The following is a 23,092-nucleotide window of genomic DNA, read 5'->3' as shown; positions in this document are numbered from 1 at the left end:
GATGTCCCTGAGCATCGTGTCAGGTGGGCGGCAGATGATTCTCTGGGAGCTTTAAGGCTCAAGCAGAGGCCTGCGAGGGCTGGGGGTGAGGAGCCCCGGGTTCTGGGCCCACCTCTGCCACAAGCTCACTGTGTGACCTCACGCAAGTCCCAACCTCTCTCTCAGCCTCAGTTTCTCCAAATAGGAAGTGAGATGTCAGATGAGAAGTTCTCTGAAGGGGACAGCTGTAGTTCTTTCCTGTGTAGCATCTGCTCCCCCTTCCTTTGATGACAGGTTTCCTTAGGGAACCATCTCTCCTGTGTTCCCAATTCATGGATTGGGGCAGACCTGACTTCAACCCCTGGCTATGGGGGTGGGTCCGTGATCAAGGCTGGCCCATCAGAGAGGCAGTAATAGAATCAGAGATGAGCATTTGACTCAATCCAGGCCAGTGAGAGTCATCCGTTGGCCTTTGGCTGGAAAAGAGGCTTGCAGTTGCAAAGCAGAGCCAAGAAATGGAGAAATACAGGTTCCCAAGCCCTTAGATCCAGCCCTGCCTGAAGCGGATGGGCTCATGGACTTTCCAATGACCTCCCTCTCCTGCCTGAGCCAGTTTGAGTTGGATTTTGGCCCTCTTAAACCTCGAAGAGTCCTGCCCAGTGTGGAGGGAATTCTCACGAGGGATTGCAATTCATGCTCAAGTGTAAATGGTTTACGGCAAAGACTTCCTTGACAGCAGGTTTTGATAGAAGAGAAGTAAAGAGGGGACTAGAGCCAGTAGAGTAGATGAAGGTGTGTGGACTGTAGGCCCCAAGAAGCTGATGGCCCTGAAGCCACACCTAGAAAGTGCCTGGCATGTATTAGACCCTCCATCTACGTTTGTGGAGTGAACATACTGTGTTCAACCCTCTACAGGCCTGACCATACTTGGCTGAAGTCAGCGAGACCAGAATTAGGAACCTACTATTCAGCTGATGAAATGGAGGGCCACGGCAGAGAGGGTCCCCAGGTGACGGTCAGTGGCAGGGAGAATGAAACCCCACTCTCCTGACTCTCCTTCTCAGAGGCTGCAGTGGGGGAGGGGGGAGGGGGATGAGGAACCCAAACAGGAAGTTTAGGGAGGCAGACCGCCGGGGGGCCCAGGGCTCAGGACTGTTCGGTTAGAGGAACTCTCCCTTCTCGGGACAGCTCAGCCATGGGGTGGGGGAAGAGCCTCCCCGAGCAGGGCCCAATTTCCCACGGAGTTTCCAGGGCTGCAGAGCCCCACAGCTTCTTCTCTTTGGGCTCCCTGTCTTCTGAAGGAACCACCCAAACCCCCAAGAGGCTCTAGCCCCTAACAGATATTTGGGGGTCACCTCTGACTCCTCATCTCTCCCCTTTCTGACCCTCAGCTTCTTTCTGCTCAAAGAACTCACAACTTCGACTTTGCAAACAGGAGGGGTTGGAGAGACCCTCGTTATGCAGTGGGAGCAGCAGCCCCAGAGAGGGCAAGCCTTGTGCCCTGGTTTACACGATAGCGACAGCCTGAAGAGGAACTCGGGCCGGTCATTCGCCTGACTTGGCCAGAGGCTTGGCTCTGAGACGCACGTGTTCCAGCTACTTGTTCCAAACGTACTAAATTCTTAGCATGTTCAATGTGAGCCTCAGGCCACCTGGTCAGCTCCAGAATTCAGGGGCAACTGTGAACCACCTTAGAATAATCTTACCTCTAAGGTAGGCAAGGGGCAGGGAAGTTTGGAAAATATAGGCTGGGATTTGAAGTTAGAAAAAGCCAAGTTTGGATCCCCATTCTGTCTCTTACAGATAAAAGAGCCTTTTAAAACATGTCAGGTCACGTTCCTCCTCTGCTCAAAACCTCCTAGGGTTCCCGTCTCACTTGGAATAAAAGCCCAAGTCCCCTCAGGGGCTGGCAAGGCCCCGTGATCCAGGCTCCCCTCAGTCCTGTCTCCCTCGAGCCCTCCCTGATTTTTCTATTCCAGCCACTAGCCTCTTGCTATTCTTCACTCACCAACCATGCTTCCACCTCAGGGCCATTGCACATGCTGCTTTCTGGAATGTTCTTCACCTAGAAAGCCTTTTTCACTTCGCCCAGATCTCTTTGCAGATCTCGCTTTCTCAGAGAGGTCTTCCCTCATCACCCTGGCTAAGATAGGAACCCCGCCCCCGACTCCCGTCACTTTCTAGCCCTTTCCCAGCTGTATTCCTCACAGCTTTAGCCACTACCTAACGTGGTAGCCATGAGAACGGGTCCCTCAGATCTCCAACTGCAGAGAGCGGAACTGCCCAATGGCCCCAGCTACTGTGCTTTGAAGTCCATCACCGTTGCCATGGCTGCTCCCAGCCAATGGCTGACTCGCGGGGACACTGAGGCAGGCCTGTGCCAGGGGCCCCTCTGATCGGTCACTTTGGCCAAGGCTCCTCGACAGCCTTGCCAAGGCTTCCTGAGATGCACTGCGGTCTGTCACCCGCCTTCCCTTCCCTTCTTCTTCCCTTCCTTCCCTCCTCCCCTTCCTTCTTCACTTGGAGTCAAGCTCGCCTTGCCATCTGATGCCTCTCCCCGCCTCCCCTCGCTTCTCCCACAGGCTGCCCTCTCACAAATTTCCTGCACATTTAACCTCTCTGAGAATCTGCTCCTCCGGGCCCTGCACTAACTCACCTAGTGTTTCACCTATGGGTTTATCATTGTCTTCCCGTAGGATGTAAGACACACAAGAGTAAGGATGGTTTTGTATGCTGCTGCAGCCCCGTGTGTGAAACTAGCACACAGTAGGTGCTCAATAAACTCTTGCATAATTGAATGACATCCCTCTAGCTTCCTGGGTGCCCCAGTTTCCCCATCTAAACAGGAGCTACGCGTGTGTGTTTAAGCTGCGCGGGGCTGTGTCTGTTCATCTCTGCTTGGAGAGGAGCAGTCTTCCCTTGACTGGCACTGAGTTGCCCCCTTCAGACCGGAAGTGGTGGCCAGTTCGCCCCAGGGGCAACTCTTCACTCTCACTTCCAGTCATGCTTCAAGGTCAGCTGCCCCCAGTGTGTCCTCCACCAATGGAAACCTCAGCAGCGTGAGCTCTGACCCTTTTACTGTTGACAGCTCTTTTAGAGTTGACAGAGCCCCAGTTTCTTTTCTGCTTTGGAGGGTATGCGTTTTGTTTTTTAAATTACATTTCATCACCTAGTAAAACAGTACATTGTCCTTGTTAACAATAAAAACATTGCAGATCAAAAAAGGTATCCTTGGATTCACAGTCCCTCGACGGCCATCCCTTCGTCCCTCCAGGCAGCCCCTGCGTCTGCATTCACAGACGCTCCTGTTGAAGCAGAGGCCGGCGGTGCCCGGCCCCATCACTCCACCCTTCACCATTGCAGAACACTCTCACTGGATTTCCAACTGCCGGCACCTGCACCTCTTTGCCCGAGAGATTTCTCTGTGGCCAGTGGTGCCTGCTCTGCCCATGAGCTTGGCAAGCGTGAGTGCTAGAGAAATACCATCCCCCCGGGAGCAGCCTCAACCAGTGAGTGACAGGAGCAGGTGGATAAATATCCCAGTTCCCTCACCTCTGGAGAGAGGCTCCCGGAGATCCCTGTGGGACTGAGCTCCAGGAGCCCTGAGTGGTGACTGGCTGGCTCACAGACCTCTGCTGGCTGCCTTCTCTTCTCTGGCTCACTTCCCTACCCCCCTCCCTGGGTTCTCTGGGGTCAGCTCCCAAAGAAACTAAATAGTCAATGCATTTGAAATCTTTTCCAGGGTCTGTTTCTGGGGAAACTCGAGTTAAGACCTACACACCCATACAAAATACGGGGCATCATTTTGTGTGTGTTAACATCAAAGGTATTGTACTGCACGAATTGTGAGGTACTGGCTGTCTTAGTCCCACTTTTAGATGAGGAAACTGACACTCAGAGAGTAAAGGAATTTGTCCAATGCACCACAGCTTGTTTGAGGCGGCGTTAGCGCTCGCTCTGTCCACTATTCCCCATATCTCCGGCAGAGGTGAGGGATGATCTCCTATTCTCTTGGCTGCATCTTTGTCTCCTGGGCCAAAGGACTCCAGGTGGATGGTGGGAGCTCGGGCAGGTATCTTAGGGCAGAATTAGGAATGCAAGCCCCAGTGCAGGGCCATCCAGAGGGCACAGAGACAGAGTACAACACATGTGGCCACAGACACTGGCCAAGAACAAGGGTCAGTTACATTCGAGTAAGGGTTTCTTCTGCATCATTACCATGGCTCTGAAGGTACACTAAAACTCCCAGTCCTGGGCTGGGGGAAATTGGAGAAACAGGGTGGGGATCAAAGTGCTGTAGGGGTTTGTTTAGAAAGACAGAGGCTAAGAGAGATTGTATTTCTACCTTGCTGTGTGACTTTGGGAAAGTTACTTAGTCTCTCTGGGCCTGATATTCCTTTTCTAGAAAAAGGGAAGCCTTGTCATGGTTGGAGGGCAGGGCTTGAAAACTCAAATGGCTATAGGGGCCCACAGGGTCATCCGCATGAGGAAAGTGGCCCTGGCAAGTGTACTGCCAACTGGACAGCTCAGGTGCAGTCCACAGGGCAGCCCCTTTTCAGCTTCAGTAATGCTGCCATGAGTGAACAGCAGAGGAGCATGGGAGATGGAGGTTCTTGTCCCAGGGCTGCCAACTCTTCCAATTTTTCAAGAGAAGACAAAAATCCAGATTTATGTGAGCTCTCTTGAGTTTAAGCGTTATCAACTAGTCAAAAAGAATCACTGTGTGGGGTCAACTGGAAAACACCCGTGTGTGGAAATATTTCAGGCAAGGGAGGGGAGAGGTTGTTCAACATTCGTACATCCAATATTTTTGAGGCCCTACTATGTGCTAGGTGCCGGGTGTTAGAAACACAGTGGTTTACAAGACAGATATGTCTGTGCCTTCCCAGGACTTACTTCCAGAAGAGTTTAAAGGCCAAGTCCCGGCCAGTCCCCGGGTACAGACACCCTTCTCCTTACTCTCTGGGGTGAGGGCTCCCAGAGAGCAGCGGGGTTGGGGTGGGGTTAAGAGTCACGCTTCCCACACCCGCGAGGATGGCTATAACAACAATACTTTTTAGGAAAGGAAAAGAGCAAGTGTTGGTGAGGATGTGGAGAAATTGGAACCCTTGTCTGTTGCTGATGGGAATGTAAAATGGTGAGAAACAGTTTGGCCATTCCTCAAAAAGTTCAATGGAATTACTATATACCCCAGCAATGCCACTCCAAGGGAACTGAAAGCAGGTACTCAAATGCATACGTGTCCACACCTGTTCGCGGCAGCCCTCTTCACAATAGTCAGAGGATGGAAACAACCCAAATTTCCATAGACGGACAGATGGCTAAACAAATTGTGGTATGGTATAGCCATACAATAAAACGTTATTCAGCCATAAAAAGGAATGAAATACTGACACTTGCTATGATGTGGGATGAACCTTGAAAACATATGTTGAGTGAAAGAAGTTAGACACGAAAGATCACATATGGTATGACTCCATTTATATGAAATGTCCAGAATAAATTAATCCGTGGATACGAAAAGCAGACCAGTGGTTGCCGAGGGCTGGGGGCGGGGAATAGGAGTCTTTTTTTCCTTTAGGGGTGATGAAAATGTTTTGGAACTACGTAAAGGTGGCAGTGACAAAACCTTGTGAATGTACTAAATGTCACTGAACCCTTTAAAAGGGTTGATTTTATACTGTTATGTGAATTTAACCTCAAAGAATATTTTTAAATATTGTCAACCCCATAAAAGTGCTTTGCTAGAATGGTTAAACAAACTACGGTGCATCCAAACAGTGGAATACTGTGTGGCCCTAAAAACTCAAGGATGTTTTAAATCGCACAGAAAAACGCTTACAATGGAATGCTCAGTGAATAAGTAGGATAAAAATTGTATATGCAGCATTTTACTAAGTATATTAAATTAAAAAATGCACAGAAAAGAAGACGATATAAAAAATAAGCTAAAAGGTGTGTTATTCAGCTTTTTCATTGTTTGAGTACCTACTAAGTGTCAGGCCCAGCGAAGGCGGCAGATGATCTTTGCCCTCTTGCAGTGGAGAACCTAAGACCTGGGATGGTGGCCCTGAGTCTAGAGAGAGCTGGGTGGGGGGATCAGCAGAAGCAGACTCTTCTTTATTCTCTGGCCCAGACTCCCTGGGTAACCCTCCCACACCTCAGTCCTCCTCCTACACAAAACGCCAGGGTCACAGGGGCCCCCTCTGGAGAGCCATCCAGCCTCTTGGCGTTTCCCCCAAGAAACACCTACACATGTGCCCAAGGCCACACAGCAGAGGGTCCTAGCCGTACTGCTTGTTGTAGTGAACCCCTGGAACAGCCTGATGTCCATCAACAGGGGAATGAGAAATAAGGTGGGGTGGCCGCTTGCTGGAACAGTCCACAGCAGTTAGAAGAAATGAGCCAGACCTCTGTTTCTCACCCTGGGCTGGATCCTGACAACTTAGCGACAGGAAGGCAGAAAAAAAGGAAATTGCAGAAGAATCTCTCAGTTAAAGATCTCTGTGGATCTTTAAAATAGAGAAAACAATACTATGTATTGTTTAGGCCTCCATACAAATGCAATAAACTAATAAAGGCCCAGACTGGGAGGACTCTGGTTCCTGACGCTGCCTGTGGGGAGGGAGAGACACGGGACAGAAGGAACACAAGGTGGGGAGGCTTCAACTTTATCTGTTACTTCTGGTAATTTTATTTTTTAAAAATCTGAAGCAAACATGATAAAACATTCACATTTGTTAATTCTAGATGGTGGGTTCCTGGAATATTTAGTTTATTATTCTCTTCACTTTTCTGTGTTTTAACCCCCAGCCTCCAAAAAGGATAGTGAAGAGAAAGCCGGGGGTAAGGGAACTGATATCCACTGAGGTCTTTCTCCGGGCTGGACAGAGGTCACACCAGTGGTTCTCAGGGTGTGGCCCCTGGACCAGCAGCATCAGCACCATTTGGGAATGCAAATTCTCGGGGTCTCGTGCCAGACCTGCTGAATCAGAAACTCTGGGGTCAGGGTTTTAAATCTGTTTTCACAAGCCTTCCAGGTGACTCTGATGGACTGCTGCAGTTTGGGAACCTCTGGGCTAGACGGTAACACCTATGACCATAGCTAACAAGTGTTAAGCTTGTAAATGTCAGGCGGCGCTCTAAGGGCTTTCCTCCAGTAACTCCATCTAACCTTCAGAACAACCCTGTGAGGGAGCCGTTATTACTATTATCCCCATCCTACAGTTGTGGAAACCAGGCACAGAAGGGCCAGATCCCCTGCCCAAGGTCCTACAGGCAGGTTGCTCCCAGAAGCCGCCTTCCTGAACCACTTCTCTAAATTCTCTCTCAGGGACAGGAGCTCACTGCAGCCTTGGAGGAAAGAATTAATAGCCCCATTTGATAGATGCGGAAACTGGAATTCAGAGAGGGAGAGTGACTTGCCCAAGGTCTCACAGAAAGCCGTGGGGCAGATATCCTGTGGTCTGTCCGTGAGGTTTTGGGGTTTGACCTACACCTGCTGGGGATCCGGGCCTAGCAGGGGTGGAGGGGGCGCAGCGAGGGCACCCAGCTGCAACCCCGCCTGGGTGTGGCTCGCACGTCACGCCTCCGGCCAGCTGCCCCCTTCCCCACGACCCGCTGCCAACCCGCTGTGACCGGTGACCCACCCCCACCAAGAACCGTAAGGGCCTTCCCCTCCCTGGCGCGGTGAAGCCCCATCCCTTCCTTCTGTTTTTTTTTTTTTTTTTTTTCTTTCTTTTGCAGAAGGGGAACCTGGAGGGCCCAGAGAAGTGGCGGCTCAGAGCGTCAAGTCACACCCTCGGGCTTTCTCAGGTTCCCAGCCGGCCGGTCTGCCTCTCATCTGGGCACCTTCCCCGCCACCCCCGATCGGGCCCCTCATCCCACCGCTTGTCCGCTGCTCCGCCGACGGTCGCTTCTCCCCTCCCTACCCGCGCTGCACCCCAGCCAGCCCTGCCCACCACCCGGCTCCCTCAGGCCGAGCTCACCAGCCGGTGTCCCCCCTCTCCCGCCCGCGACACTCACCTGGGTGCCCGCTCCTCCTCCTGCGGGCAGCCCGGATCCTCGCAGCTCGAGCGCCCCCCCAGCTCAGCAGCCCCCGGGGGCCCGGGGAGTCCGTCCCGGAGAAAGATGGACTGACTTTCGAGAAAAAGAGGCTGGGGCTTCCGTGTCGCGTCTTCTCGGGCGCCTCTCGCCCTGACCTGGCCGGGTCCCCTCCACTCGCCTCAAGGCCTCGGCGGGGCGCCGGGGCTGGAACCAGGGACGCGGTGGCGCCCACGGGTCTTCTGGGCGCCTTAGCCTTGTCCCGAGCGATGCTAACCCCGCCTCAAGTGTCCTAACCCCGCCTCCGACGGTTCTAACCCCACCCCAGGGATCATAACCTCCTTCCCCACCTCCCAGGATCCTAAGCCCGCTGGCTAAGGACTTTTTTTTTTAGCCCTGCCCTCGAGGATGCTAACCCCATCCCTGAAGGGTAATAACCTCGTCCCCTAGAGGTCCTAACCCCGTCTCCTCCTCCAAATATCCCAACCCCTCCCCTAATATATTCTAATCCCGCCTCCCAACGCCCTAAAAGATTCTGGGCCCCCAAAGATTCTAAACCCCACCCCCGGGGATCTAACCTGCCTGCCCTCCGAGAACCCCGAGATCTCTTGGGTCTCCTGCTCCCAAAATCCTAATTCTGCCTCAAAGGATTTTGAATGCCACGTCTGAAGGCATTTTAACCTGGCCCACCGCCTGCTTCTAAGCCTGCCTCCAAGGATTCTAAGCCGGCGGACGGAGGAATCCTAACGCTCCGTTCCAGCCCTCAAGACCTATAGCCCTAACCCAAGCCTGCTGATCCCGCTCGTGGGTGATGACAACCCTGTTCCCAAAGGATTTTAATCCGCCCCCCAGGGTGCTAATTCCGCCCACCCAAAGACTCCAAACCTACCCTCCGGGGGTTCTAACCCCACCCTCGTCACACTCACAGGGTTCTGAACGCCCCCCAAGCCTCCCGATGTGTTTCCGCCGCCGTTCCAACCCCCTCCTTCCAGCCAGCCCCTCCCCCGCGCCGGGTCCCAGGCCTTCGGGCCCTTCTGTGGTCAGCGGTTTCCGCTCCACAGGCCCCTCGCTATTCAAACGCCATGCAAAGTCCCTCGCCCGCGGGAACCGCCTTGGCTCATTACCGGCCGGTTCCGGGCAGCTCAGAGGGCTTGGAAAGCTGAGTGGGCAGGAAGTCGGGCTGGAGGGCTGCTGGAGGCCCCAGATGAAAGAGATGTGCCCAGGGCCACGCAAGGGCAGAGCAGTCTACTCCTGGGAAGGAGAGGGACTGTCACCCTAAATTCTGCCAAACACACCCCCAAAATGTACAGGAATCCCCCTGCATCTCCGTATTCCCACTGCTACAAGCCAGTTCAGGCCACTGTCATCTCATCCGTTCATTCATTCGGCAGCAGCGTCCTGGGCTCTCACTGCCAGGGCTTCCCAACCTTAGCACAGTTGACATTTGGGCCCCATAATTCTTTGTTGCAGAGAGCTGTCCTGTGCACGCTGGGATGATGAACAGCCTTCCTGGACTCCATCCACTAGATGCCAGTAGCAACCCCCTTCCCCAGGTATGACAACCAAAAATGTCTCCAAACACGACCAGATGTTCCCTGGGGGGGATGGGCGGGGGGGACAGATCCATGAATGAGAAAGATAATGACCCTGCTCTTATGTTTTGGTATATGAGCTTAAATACATGTATGCACTTAAAAAATAGGTAGTGTTTACTTGTATGTCTAATGTACTTGAATGGTACTTGTTCGATTTTGTGCTTTTTTCCCCACTCCATCGCGGTTATTGCTATCTATCTAGCCACGTTGCTGAAGGTCATTGTCTACAACCTCCACAGTTTACTTATCCATTCCCCTGGTCACTGACTCCTAGACTGCACACAACTTCACACTACCATGTCCCCTTATGGACATGAGTGAGAAATTTATAAAGAGTTGCTTTGCCAAGAGTGACAGACGTGGGCAGAATGGCTGCCCCAATTCCTCTCCCGCCATTTCCCCATATCTCGGCCAACCCTTGGTATCACCCACTGGTCTTAATTTGAGTTCTTGAGAAGCAGACCCTAGTCACAGATTCAAATGAAAGCAGGTTATCTGGGAGACGCAGACAACACAGGTGGGGCAGTGGGTGAACGAGACAGGGAGGGGAAGGAAGCCAATGAAGAGAGCATTATCAAGCAAGTTGCAGCTGTGAATTCCTGAAGCTCAATCCTTCTGGGCAGGGACCTCTGGAGACAGTGTACTCTGCCCACTTCAGAGGTATCCAATCTGAGGGATGAGGGAGCTGGGGCATTTATACATCAACTCCTGTCAGACGTTGGATGAGGGATGGTCCCTGGGGGTATTCATCTGCCAGCACTTCTGGGCTGCCCCATGCATGCCCCAGCCACCAAAGAGAGCCTCCAGTAAGAGAGATGCAGGTTCTGGGGACATGAGAGGGTCATCGCAGGCATCAGCTACATCTTTTTCCACAAGTTTGCCATTCTGATGGCAAAGGGCCGCAGATGGCTGAAACGTTCTGTTAACAGCCAATGTCCCCCCAGTTTTTTTTTTTTTTGGCTAAAAAAAAGTAGTACTGCAATAAAAATCCCTGTACATGTTCCCAAAGCTCCTATCAACTTTATTGTGGCCTGATTTTACAAAGAAAATGCACCGTTATAAATATTCAGCTTGGTGAGTTTTGGCAAATGTATATACCTGTGTAACCACCATCCTCATCAAAACATAGGGCATTTCTATCACTCCGAAAAGTGCCCTTACACTCTACTGCAGTCAACTTGCCCACCATTGCCTTAGGTGACTGCTGATTGGCTTTTTGTCATTATAGATTAGCTTTGTCTTTTCTAGACTTTCACATAAATGCAATCATACAGTATGTTTCTTTTATGTCTGTCTTCTTTTAGTCACCTATTGTTTTTGAGATTTTCCGTGTTGTTACATGTTCCAGTCTTTTGTTCCTTTTCACTGCTGAATAGTATTCCATAGCATAGATGTACCACTATTTGTTTATCCATTTACTTGTTGAGGGACATTTGGGTTGTTTCCAGTTTTTGGCCGTATGAATAAAGCTGCTATGAACATTCATATACAAGTCTTTGTGTGGACATGTTTTTCATTTCTCTTGGGTAAGTACTTAGGAGTGGAATTGCTGGGTCCTGTAGTAACTGTATGTCTACCTTTATAATACACTGCTAAATTGGTGTTCAAAGTGATTATACCATTTTGCATTCCCATCAGCGATGTATGGTTTCCAGTTTCTCCACATCCTTGCCTTTTTCTTTTTAATTAGGAAAAGAATTTCCCATCTAATGCATATTAGCATCAACGAACATTTATACAATTACAGATTTTATACTAAAACACTGCCTTACTACTATCTGGGGTGGCAAACATGTTGTCTCTTCATTCAGTCATTGTCTTGGGAAATGTAGCTGACCACAGGGAGTGGTGCTAAATGCTGTGTCTTTGGACTCAGACTAGAGCTCAACCCCCTGCACTGCCATGCATCAGCTGAGTGACCTACACAAACTCTCTGAGCCTCAGCTTCCTCATCTAAGTGAGAATAATAATAGTATTCATCTCAGTGAGCCACCACGAGACTCAGCTAACATCCTATCTCCCAGGGTGACAAGGATTACAAGAAAAATAAAGCAGGTCCAGGGGAGAGGTGTCAAGGAGGGGAGGGGAAGTGATGGTGAGACTTGAGATAGAGTGGTCAGGGAAGGGCTCTCTGAAGAGGGGGCGTGTGAGCAGAGACCCGCTGAACTGAGGACTGAGTGACGTGATAATCTGGGGGAAGTGTGGTCCAAGCCGAAGGAATAGTAACAGCAAAGGTCCTGAGACCACATTTGGAGGCCCGTGTACAAGGAGGCCAGCGTAGCTGGCACAGAGCGGGTGCAGGCGAGAGGGATGGAGATGATGTTGGAGAGGTAGTGGGGCCAGATTGTGAGGCCATGAATGTCTTGGTATTGATATTATATTTTAATTGACACAAGATGGCAGCTGTGGGAGAGTTCTGAGCAAGGGAGTAAGCCACACTGGGTTGTTTTAATGGGATCTCTCTGGCTGCTGGGTGGAGAATGGCTTGGAGGGGCAGAGGGAAGCAGAGAGCCCAGTGTGCAGGCTGAGGCAGTCATCCAAGGGCAAGATGATAGTGGCGGAGGCCAGGGTGGTGACAACTGACAATCGTAGGAGCTCAGAGAGAGAAAAGATCAGAATGCCTGAGACTTCACGGATACGTACAAGGAGAGTCATTGAAGCTCTGCTTTTACTAGAAAAAGACTGGAAATAACCTCAATGTCCATCATTTGGGGACTGAGAAAATAAATAATAGTACATTAATGGAATATCAAGCAGTTGTCAAAAAGAATAAAGATGTATAAAAACTAATTGTATTTCTATACACTAGCAATGAATAATCTGAAAATAAAATTAAGAAAACAATTTCATTTACAATATCACCAAGAAGAATAAAACACTTGGGAATAAATTTAACAAAACAAGTGCAAGATACTCTGAAAACTGAAAACATTCTTTTTTTTTTTTTTTTTTAAAGATTGGCACCTGAGCTGACATCTGTTGCCAATCTTGTTTTTTTTTCTTTTCTTCTTCTCCTCCTCCCCAAAGCCCCCCAGTACGTAGTTGTATATTCTAGTTGTGAGTGCCTCTGGTTGTGCTGTGTGGGACGCCGCCTCAGCCTGGCCTGATGAGCAGTGCCATGTCCACACCCAGATCCGAAACTTGTGAAACTCTGGGCCGCCGAAGCGGAGCCTGCAAACTTAACCACTCGGCCATGGGGCTGGCCCCTGAAAAACATTCTTGAAAGTAACTTAAGAAGAGCTAAATAGTCATTTCATGGGATGGGGAGACATCCCTTCATGGATTGGAAGACTTACTATGAGAGGACAATACTCCCCATGTTGATCAACATAATTCCTACAAAACCCCCAGATGTCTTTCTTTTTTTTTTTTGTAAAAACAGACAAGCTCATCCTAAAATTCATATGGAAATGCAAGGAACCCAGAACAGCCAAAATAATCTTAAAAAGGTAAAACAAAGTTGGAGGACTCATATTTCCCAATTTCAAACCTTGCTACAGGGGCCGGCCCTGTGGCTGAATGGTTAAGTTCATATGTTCTGCTTTGGTGGCCCAGGGTTTCGCTGGTTTGGATCCTGGGCACGGACATGGCACCGCTCATCAGGCCACGCTGAGGCGGCGTCCCACACAGCAGAGCCAGAGGGACCTACAACCAGAATATACAACTATGTACTGGGGCGCTTTGGGGAGAAGAAGAAGAAGAAAAAGAAAGAAGATTGGCAACAGATGTTAACTCAAGAGCCAACCTTTAAAAGAAAAACAAAACAAAATTTATTTCAAATCTTCAATATTCAAGAAGGTGTGGTACTGGCATGAAGATAAAAATATAGATCACTGGAACAGAATTGAGAGTCCAGAAATAAACCTCATATTTATGGCCAATTGATTTTCAAATAAGGCTGCCAAGACAATTAAATGTGGGAAAAAATAATGTTGTCAATAAATGGTGCTGGAACAACTAGATAATCCCAAAATAATCAAGTTGAGCCCCTACTTCACATCCTCCACAAAAATTAACTCAAAACGGATCATAGACCTAAACGTATGAACTAAAACTATTAAACTCTTAGAAGTAAATCTTCCTGCTTTGGGCTAGGCAAAGCCTTCTTAGGTGTGACACAAGGGACAAAAGAAAAATGATGAAACTGGACTTGATCAGAACTAAAAACTTGTCCTGCAAATGACACAATCAAGAAAATGAAAAGACAGTCCACAGATGAGACAAGATATTTGCAAATGACAGTTTTGATAAGGGACTGGTATCCTGAATATAGAAGTCACACTTAATAATAAAAAGTCAACATAATCAAAAAGCGGGCAAAAGATCTAAATAGACGTTTCTCCCAAGAAGCTATAAAAATAGCTAATAAGCACATGAAAAGAAGCTTAATATCATTAGCCATTAGGGAGATACAAAGTAAGGCCGCAATGAGATGCTACTTCACATCCATTACCATGGCTGCAATCAGAAAGACAGATAATCACAAGCGTTGATGAGAAGATGAAGAAATGAGCACCCTCATATATTGCTGGTAGGATTGTAAAGCGGTACAGCCCCTTTGGAAAACAGTGTGGCAGTTCCTCAAAAGCTTAAACATGGAGTTACCATATGACCCAGCGACCTCATTCCTAGGGAAACGCACCCAAGATAATCGAAAATGTGTGTCTACACAAAAATTTGTCTATGAAATTTTCATAGCAGCAATATTCACAATGGCCAAAAAGTGGAAACAGCTCCAGTGTCCATCAATGGATGAATAAAATGTGGTCTATTCATACAATGGAATATTATTGGCAATAAAGAGGTATGAAGTACTGACACCTGCTACAACATGGAGGAACTTTGAAAATATAAATGAAAGAAGTCAGTCACAAAAGACCACGTATTATGTGATTCCGTTTACATGAAGTATCCAAAATAGGCAAATCTATAGAAACGAAAGTAGAGTAGCGGTTACCTGTGGCTGGGGTTGGGAAGAAATAGGAGTGACTGCTAATGGGTATGGGGTTTTTTGGGGGGGAGGAGGGTAATGAAAATGTCCTAAAATTGATTGTGGTAATGGTTGCACAACACTGTGAATATACTAAAAATCACTGAATTCTACATTTTAAATGGAGGAACGTGTGCTATGTGAATTATAACTCAATAAAAATGTTTTTTAAAAAAGAATGAGGAAACTCCTTATGTATTAATAGAAAACGAGTGGGTAAGGGGCGGGGAGAAGGTGCCTGACGGCTTCTATGGCATTTTACGTGTGCGAATTTGCCAGCACAGGCCTGGGCTGAGGCCCACTGGTTTCCTCCAGCGAGGGGAACTGTGCAGCTGGGGGTCAGAGGAGGGAGGAGACGTTGGTCCTAGGATACCCTTGTACTCTTGAATTTTGAACCACTTGAATATATTAACCATTCAAAAATAAAATAAAGTCAATTAGAAAAATCAGAGACTTCGTGGACAAAATAGAACTGAGGCTGGGCAGGATTATTCTAAAGGATGAAAAGAGTCAAGAAAGGTTCTGGGTGTGCACTTGACAGTGCGTCCGTGATGGAGGAAGGATGGAAGCAAAGGCATTGAGGCTGAACTGACTGCCCCTCACTAGCTGTGACTTGTTTTCTCATCTGCCAAGCGGAATGATAAGAGCACCTACCTCACCAGGTCATTGAATTATGGCATACAAAGCTCTTATTATTGTGCCCTCACTGACGTTGTCTCATTTAATCTCTTTGAGATAGGGATGATTATAAATGGATGGCTCAGAGAGGTAAAGACACTTGCCCAAGGTCACACAGCCAGCAAGCAGCAGAGCTGGGATTCAAGCCCAGGTCTGTGAGCCTCCAGTGGACCTCCAAAGGCTTGTCATTACACAAACTCAGTGAGCGTGCCCTGGAGATTGAGGACTGGGGAGAGAGCTGCTGATTGGAGTACAGGGCACAGGGCTCAGGCCTCGGGGGAGAGCAGGAGCTAGGGAACAATGCAGCCTTCACTTTACAGTGGGTCAGAGGGCAGCTCTTTCAAACATATATTTCCCTATTTCTAGGGGCATTTGAATTTCATATTTCAAATTCTTTGGGACCACTGTTGATCATTCTACATTCAAAACAGGATGGGGAATGGGGAAGAGAGCCACATCTTTATTTCAGGGCTCGGATATTTCCCCTTTTATTTGCAAAGCAGCCAATGTTCATTTCACAGCTACACCCTTCCAGGCAGGAGGTCATGGCTGCCCTCACTCTCCAAGGGAGGCAAATGAAAATCTGAGAAGACTAGCCCCTGTGAAACTCCCAACAGCCCTTAGCAGGCCCTTGACCTCTCTTCTTAAAAAGCTCCTCCATCTTCCACCTTCTCCAGCACCCCTCCCCCGCCTTATTTTTCTCCAGAGAACTTGGCACCATCGGGCACTAGAGTACATATTTACATGTTAATCTGTTTATTGTCTGTCTCTTCTACTTTTTTGCAAGTTCCATGCAGGTACTAGTCACATGCCAATTTTACAGACAAAGAAACTGAACTTACTTTATGAACAGCCAGTGAATGATAATGCTGGCATCCGAGGCCTTCATTCCTTGATTAATTCTATTAAAATTTATTAAGGGCTTACTATGTGCCTCTCTGCCAGGGGCGGGGAGCACAAAAAGGGACAAGATAGTCTTGGCCCTCAAGCAATGTCCAATCCAATTAGGGAGACAAAAACTTGGATCAATAACATAGATACAGAAAGGAAAACGCTGTGGCAGAGAAAGAGAGGCCCATGATGTTGTCAGACCAAGTAGGAGGGACACTGATTCAGCCTGGGGTCCATCAAGGAGGACTTCTTGGAGGAGGTGATGGGTTGAGGCTTAAAGGATGCTAGTAGAAGATCACGGCAAAGGGTCTTCCGGACAGAAGGGGCACCCTGACAAAGGCTTGAGGGAGGAACAGCCCTCAAGGCTGTTTGAGGAACCTCAGACCTTCTGTGTTGTTGGTGCCTGAAGCCCTAGGCATAGACAGGTAGCTGATGAGGCTGGAGGTGGCAGCAGCAGCAGCAGCAGATAAGGAGATGAGGCTTTCTCGTGTGGGTAACCAGGGAGACTGGCCTATGGGTGTCTTGGAAGTTTACCTATGCCAGGTACCATCCTAGAGGCAGCTGACCTCCCGCTCAATGGTGTGGTGGGACTGGGCAGGCGTGGAAGTGCTGGGGGTGCCCTTAAGTTGTTTTTCTGCTTCCAGCTGCGTGGCTACCTCCAGCTGACGGGTCCCCCCTGGGGGGTGGGGAACGGTTCGGTTTCACAACTCCCCTTTCGTTCCCCAGTGTCCCCAGAGGCCAAGAAAAGAGGAAGCGCTGAGCGGACTTCCTCTTGGGGGTGCGCAGAGCCCGGGCCGGCCCAGGCGAGGAGGGGTGGGCGGGGCAGAGCGGGACCGGCCCGCCCTCCCGCACTCTGCCGGGAAAAAGGGCCCCAGTCCCCGCCCGGCCCCGGGTCAGCGGTGGCCACGCGCCTGCAGGGTGCGCCCAGGCCTGGGAGCTAGGAGAATGGGGTCGAGTCTCAGCAATTCTGACTCGCTGCGTGTTCCTGAGCAAGACGTCTCTGAGCCTGGCATCCTGAATGCGAGGCACACCCTTACTCAGCACTTTAAAGCTGAGGCGATGTGCATGAATTAACACGGAGAGATCCCCAAGACATACTTGCGGACTAGCATAGAGGGTACACTCATTTCAAAAAATAACATGGTTTTGTATTTACCTATATATGTATGTAAATGCATCGAGGGAGGTCCAGAAACTACGGAGCCGACAAGAACAGAGGGGACCACTGAAGAAGAAGGGAATCTGGGAGAAAGAGATGGTGACTTTTTCTCTATTTTTTTTTAAACTGTAAACTATTTGTTTTTACTTGTGTAATTAAAACAATAATAATAAATGAGAGGATTGGTATATATAGTTATTAAGGGTCTTTTTTCACCAACCATTTTATTCTGAAAATTCCCATATGGCACAATTGAAAGACTTTTACAACAGAACGCCTGTGCTTACCGCCTTTGTTCTACCATTAACGTTACATTTGCTTTCTCACGTCTGTCTGTGTCTCTCTGTCTGGCGGTCCAACAAGTCATCTTTTAAAAATGTATATCAAAGTAAATTACTGCAGCACACGTATTATTAACTAGAGTTCAGTGTTTACAGTATTTTTAATATAAAATTTACATATAACTAAGTACACGAGATTAAATGTTCATTTGCTGAATTTTTACAAATTCATTTTATATATATATATGTAATATGTAACTTCAACCTCATTAGGATATACATTTCTATCACTCCAGAAATTTCCGTCTTGTGCTACAGTGTATTTTAATTGCCAATATTCTATGAGTCAGCATTCAACACAGGGCCAGGTGTATAGTAAGTGCTCAATAAATATTAGCTGAAGGAACAAATGAGTCTAGGAATGAATGTGCACACGACCTGCTCCCTTAAGGGCAGGACCATGTCTTTTTCTCTTGCATCCCCCACAGAACTGACGCACAGTAAATGCTTAATAAAGACTTACTGATTGTATTAGTTATATACTGCAGTGTAACAAACAAGATCGGCAGCTTGAAACATGATAAACAGTTGTTACCGCACACCGTTTCTGTGCGCCGGGAATCTGGGAGCAGCTGAGCTCAGTGGTTCTGGCTCCCGGTCTCTCACAAGGTGCGGTCAAGGTCAGCCCGGTCTGCACTCATCTGCGGGACTGACTGGGGCTGTGGGGCCCATTTCTAAGACGATTTACTCACACGGCTGTTGGCAGCAGGCCCCGGTTCCTCATCATGTGAACCTGTCCACAGGGCTGCGTGAGTGAGCTCACGACAGGGGGGCTGGCTTCCCCCCAAGTGGGCGATCCAGGGGGGCAAGGTAAAGCGTCATTCCGGTTACACAGCTCATCCCTATTCCCTGTGGGAAGGGTCTACACACAAGCATGAATGCTCCTTGGGGACAGCAGACAAGACCAGTTGGGGTCTTCTTGGAGAAGGTGGTCATCATGAATATATACTCAAACTTTCTGAGCTGGGTTCTGTGTTGGGCTAAAGGAGTGCAGGAATGAGTCAGAACCAGCCCTCCCCCTTCCTCTCAGAAGACGTGTGTGTGTGTGTGTGTGTGTGTGTGTGTGTGTGTGTTGGGGGTTGGGGTGGGGAGGCCAGACAGACGTGAAAACAGATGGTGTTACAGAGTACAATAAATATCACAACAGTGGTTTAAAAAAAATTGCTTTTCTGTAATTCATATTCATGGCACAACATGTAAGACACATCATGAAAGTGTCCTTCCCTCCTTATTCTACAGCCATACACTCCTCCAGCTCAGAGGCAACAACTGTAACCTGTTTTGTATATCCTTCCAGAACGATTCCATCCATATACCCCCCACCCTCTTTAAACAGAAAGACAGCACTCTCCAAAGTGCATTCTGCACCTTACTTTTTTTCCCCACTTACTCTGTATCTTGGAGACAATTCTATATCGGGACATAGAAAGCTTACCTTGTTCTTATTTACGGCTGCATGGTATTCTATTGTCTGCATGAGCCACAGTTTATCTAACCAGTCCTCTATCACTGAACAGCTGGTGTATTGCTAATCTCTTGTTACTAGAAACAACACTGCAATAATTTTCCTTGCACGTTCATCGTTTTGACTTGCATGAGTATAAATGTAGCAGAAATTTCTGGTAGTGGAATTATTGCATCAAAGGGTCAGTGCATTTAAAATATTTGTAGATATTGCTAAATAGGGTTTATACCAACTTACCCTCCCCCCAAAATGTGTGAATGCCTGTTTCCTCACACCTACACCCACACGGTACGTTACTGAACTTCCCAAACTTTGCCAATCTAGTACATGAAAAAAGTGGTTTCTCAATGTAGTGTTAATTTGCATTTCTCTTATTCTGAGTGAGGTTGAACATCTTGATACATGTTTCAGAGCCATTTGTATTTGCTTTTCTGTGAACTGTAGAGATAATTTGCCTATTTTTCTATTGGGCTGTGGGTCTTTATTATTTATTTGAATGTCCTCTTTATACATCAAGAGCACTATCCTTTTGCATGACAAACGTCGAAAACAATTTTTGTAAACTAGTTGCTTTCAGACAGAAATGAGAAGTTTCTGCAAGTCGCATCATTTTCTGCACATCACTGCAAGGCTGCCAAGGGCTAAGGGAGCAGTTGTGCCGTGGAGAGTTCTAGAAGGCGATGGTTGTGGGGGGTGCGGGAGGTGATGTGGACAAGGAGGCAGTTGTTAGCTCTTGCACTAGGTGGAAAGGGCTGTCACAGAAAACAGTGAAGTCCCCATCACAGGAAATGGGGCAAGACAGGTTGGCCTGGCTCTAAGACCCTTTGTCCATCATCCGAAATGTGTGAGGATAGACAGGTCAAGAATGGGAGGACACACCAAGAGGGCTATCAATTTTTGATCATTTAGGCCTGATTGTGTGGTTACTGCATCTGGAAGCTCCAAATAGCATTATTTTATAGTAATATAAACACCCTAGAATGTAAATCCATGAGGCCAGGTTCAAGTGCTAAATAAATAGTTGTGGAATGTATGAATGAATGAATGAATGAATGAGTCTAATCAAAAGATGATTTGAGAGGCTGCTGTTTCTGAGCCAGCAGGGAGCCTTCTTCCCCTCCTTCTCCCTTGGAAGCCGCCCTCCTCTCTTCTTTCCTCTTACCCCCTCTGAGTCAGGTCTTAGCATCTCTCATCTGGTCCATGCCCCAGGCTCCTGCCCCATTGCCCCGGTGCCCAGGCACTCCTGACTCTCCAGTCAACCCTCCTCTCCAAAGAGCCAGATTCACTTCAAGAAGACGCAAGCCCATGGGGTTGCTCCCCATTGCCTACACTTCCTAGCCTTCCCTTTGAGGCCCTTCTCAATCTGACCCTTCTCTGGTTTCCTCTCCTGCAAGCCCTGCTCACCTGACACCCCATGTTCCTCCAGCAATACTAATGGTCACGTTCATTGAGTACTTACCATATGTACTTTTATGTGGATTATCTTGTTTAAGCCTCACAACAATCTATGAGATCTATCAGGGTGATGCTGTCATTATCCTCATTTTAAAGATGAGGAAACCAAGACCCAGAGACATTTAGGGGCTTACTCAAGGTCACTCAACCAGCAGATGACAGAGTTGGGATTCAAAACTCACTTAGTCTGACCCCAGGGCTGGAGCGCCTAACCACGGCACTAGAGCTAACTGGTTACCAGTCTTGGAGAGTGCCATGCCTGCCTTTGCTCACGCTGGCTTCGCCTGGAGGGCTCTCTCTTCTATTGTTTACCCACCAAAAATCTTGCTCATCCCTCAGGGTCTCACTCATACGTCACCTCCTCTGCGAAGCCTTTTCTGGCTTCCCCAGAAAGAGCTGGTTTCTCATCCTTTCATTTTACAATTAACAACTTTGTGCTGTGGTAATTTGGGGACCTGTCTTCCCTATCAGGCTGGGAGTCCCCTGGTGGGCAGGAGTTGTTCTATGTCATCCTCTAGCGTCTGGCGCAGAGTGGGTGCTCTCTAAATGATGGTGATTGAGTGACAGTGGCCCCAGGACTCCTCCCCAACACAGTTGTGAAGGATTGCTGGGTGTCTCCAGTTGGAAACTGGGAGGGAGTGGGAGGTTGGAGGGCCCCCAAATTTGAGGGGCTTCTGTGCGAAGGGGCAGCTGAAGACATTTTCACTAACTTCACCAGTTGTCCATGTGTTGGGACTGCCCTCAGGGGATCCAGGCGGTAGGGAAGTTTCATCCTTACACTACCCCCAGAGGTCTTTGGGAACCAGCTGTCCCACCCCCAGGGGCTTTCCCCTCCTGCAGTGCCAGGAACTGAACCATGATGGCAGCGTCTCTGGATGCTGCAGGAGGAAATGTGGGCAGAGCCCCCATGCTCAGAGCTTGGGCCGCCCCAGCCAGGGCCCTTTGGACCTTAGAACCTAAGGGGTTACACGGCTTTGGTAAGAGGGTAGTTCCAGGGTGGGTGGGTACTTCCTCAGGGTGTGAGGGAAATTGCTTCACCCGGAGTTGTGGGGTAAGAACTGTCCCTCGCAGCAGCCTTGTCACTCTGCCCTGGCTAGGACCATGGGCAATCTCTGAGCTTGCTCCTCTTGTAAAAGCCCTTAGGCCTATCTCTTTGGCCCCTGGCCCTCGCCAACTGACTTCTCCCACTCTGACTGCCTCACTCGGGAACTTATTCAGGCTGCTCCGGCCTCAGGTCCAAATGCCTCAGCCTGCAATCGCTACATCCCACAGGCTGGTAGACAGGAGGGCAGAGCAGCAGGGAGCATGGACTCTGGGTTAGCCAGATAAGGGTCAGAATCCCAGCTCACTGTGTGACCTTGGGTCATTCACTTCACCTCCTTGAGCTCCAGTTCTCTCATCCATAAAATGAGGATAAACAAATTTGAAAACATCAAAATTAAGGATTTGTTCAATGGAACAAATTTGCTCAAAGGAAGGCACCATAGGTCAGTGGTTCTCAAACTGTGGTCCCTGGACCATCAGCATCACTCTAGTACTTGTTAGAAATGCAAATTCTCAGGCCCCGCCCCCGCTCTATTGAGTCAGAAACTCTGGGATGTGGCTAACCAATCTGTGTTTTAGCAAGCCTTCCAGGAGATTCTGATGCATGCTACAGTTTAAGAATCGCTGTCATAGATAAACCGAACAGATGGGCAACATATTGGGAGAAGATCTTTGGGACATCAGAATTCAACAAGGGATTAATATCTAAAATGTATAAGCTATTCCTGCAAATTAACAAGAGAAAGACAAGAAACACAACGGATAATGGGCAAAACATACCAACAGGCAATTCATTGAAGGCGAATCCCAAATGCCCGACATGTATTGAAGGAGGTTCTGAACAGAGAAAAGCAAGTTGAAACAACACTGAGATGCCACCTTACACCCAAACTGCAGGCAAAAATTACCAAGTTGGAGAATGTAAAAGCTCATGAAAATGGGGAGACACAGTGGCCTTCACACGCTGCTAGTGGAGCCATTTTGCAGAATTTAGTGAAATTTAAAACGTATGTGCCCTGTGATGTAGCAATTTCACTCTTGGGTATAGAGCCCAAAGAAATTTTCACTTAAGTTCATAAGGGTTGTGTACAAAGATGTTCATCCCAGTGGTGTTTGTGGTAAGAGAGAATTGGAAGCCACCTGAGTGTCCATCACTGGGAGAATGGATAAATAAAACAATGGATGCTCAGCTTGGGATATTCTGCAGCTGTTCGATGCACTAAGCTAGATTTTTCCTACAGCAACATGGATTATTCAAAACCATTTTATAGAGTGAAAAAAAAGGAAGCAATAGAATGAGATCCTTACACAATACCATTTATGTGGTGTAAACACATATATAAAGCATTGTGTATTGTATGTCCAGGAACATATATCAACACATAGGGGCGGGTGCCCATGGTGGGGAGGGGAAGGAGTGTGGGGAATGTGTAGATGGAGTGGGAAAATAAA

The 23,092-nt window shown here is 48.4% G+C and overlaps 1 protein-coding gene across 1 annotated transcript in view; it reads right to left on the bottom strand.

Moving 5' to 3' along the window:
* The window catches only part of HCK (HCK proto-oncogene, Src family tyrosine kinase), a 39,790-nt gene extending 31,507 nt beyond the window's left edge, over window positions 1–8,283 (bottom strand). Inside the window, exon 1 of the mRNA XM_046678099.1 lies at window positions 8,005–8,283. The gene's annotated coding sequence lies outside the window, so the exon portion shown is untranslated. The remainder of the gene's footprint in view (window positions 1–8,004) is intronic.
* Between the last annotated feature and the right edge of the window lie 14,809 nt (window positions 8,284–23,092).

Source organism: Equus quagga, chromosome 12 (genome assembly GCF_021613505.1).
Source record: "Equus quagga isolate Etosha38 chromosome 12, UCLA_HA_Equagga_1.0, whole genome shotgun sequence".
Lineage (NCBI taxonomy): Eukaryota > Metazoa > Chordata > Mammalia > Perissodactyla > Equidae > Equus > Equus quagga.
The sequence above is the reverse complement of the archived record's forward strand: the minus strand, read 5'-3'. Positions and strand labels throughout refer to the sequence as shown.